Source organism: Nelumbo lutea, chromosome 7 (genome assembly GCF_056320005.1).
Source record: "Nelumbo lutea isolate HS-2025 chromosome 7, American lotus-T2T, whole genome shotgun sequence".
Lineage (NCBI taxonomy): Eukaryota > Viridiplantae > Streptophyta > Magnoliopsida > Proteales > Nelumbonaceae > Nelumbo > Nelumbo lutea.
In genome coordinates, this window is record NC_142690.1 from 45,695,894 (window position 1) to 45,697,405 (window position 1,512).

The window sequence follows — 1,512 nt, forward strand, 5'->3', positions numbered from 1 at the left end:
TTATTACTGTTGTCTTGATGGTTATTCAGGGTTTCATCAAATTCCAGTTGCACCTGAGGACCAAGAAAAGACTACCTTCACCTGCCCCTTCGGTACCTTTGCTTATCGGCGCATGCCATTCGGTCTCTGCAATGCTCCCACCACATTCCAAAGATGTATGGTTAGTATATTTTCAGATTATGTGGAAAGCATTATAGAGGTATTTATGGACGACTTCACAGTGTATGGGGATTCTTTTGATTCATGCTTATCTAACCTTACAAAGGTACTTGAAAGGTGTATAGAAAAGAACCTCGTGCTGAATTATGAAAAATGCCATTTCATGGTCGACCAGGGCATCATTCTAGGGCATGTAGTCTCTTCTAAGGGAATCAAAGTTGATAAAGAAAAAGTAGATGTTATTAAATCCCTGCCCTATCCCACGAACATTAGGGAAGTTCGCTCTTTCCTTGGACATGTAGGATTCTATCGGAGATTCATCAAGGATTTCTCCAAGATAACTCGCCCCTTATGTAATTTACTCCAGAAGGATGTGATGTTTGATTTTGATGAAGGGTGCAGGGCAGCCTTTGATAAGCTGAAGGAATCGCTGACTTCAGCCCCAGTCATCCAGCCACCAAATTGGGATCTTCACATCGAAATTATGTGCGACGCAAGCAATTATGCCATCGGAGCTGTTCTGGGACAGAGGGTTGGAAGAGCCACTCATGCAATATATTATGCTTCGAGGACCCTTGATGCTGCCCAATGCAATTATTCAACAATAGAGAAGGAACTCTTAGCTGTAGTTTTTGCCTTAGAAAAATTTCGTTCATATTTATTGGGTACTAAGGTGATTGTTTATTCTGATCATGCAGCCCTAAAATATTTGCTCGCCAAGAAAGAAGCAAAGCTGAGGCTTATCGGCTGGATTCTCCTGCTACAAGAATTTAACCTTGAAATCCGTGACAAGAAGGGTGCAGAAAATTTGGTTGCAGACCATCTTAGTAGGCTGACTACAAGTGAAGAGGCAACACCCTTGAAAGACGAGTTCCCAGACGAGCACCTTTTCGCAATTCAAAAAGGAACTCCATGGTATGCAGATATAGTTAATTATTTGGTTACTAGAACCATACCAGGAGAATTAACAAGAGCTCAAAGAGATAAGGTAAGAAGCGATGCCAAGTACTACATCTGGGATGACCCATATCTGTGGAAGCAATGCGCCGATCAGGTCCTTCGAAGGTGCGTGCCCGACCCCGAAATCCCCTCCATTCTTCACTTCTGCCATTCATATGCCTGTGGGGGCCATTTTGGCCCAAAGAGGACAGCACGTAAGATACTAGAGTGTGGATTATTTTGGCCTACCCTATTTCGTGATGCTTATATGTTCTGCAAGGCCTGTGAACAATGCCAAAAGACAGGTAATTTAAGCCATAAAGACCAAATGCCACTTACCCCTATACTGATATGTGAAATATTTGATGTATGGGGTATAGATTTCATGGGCCCATTCCCTTCCTCTTTCGGTAA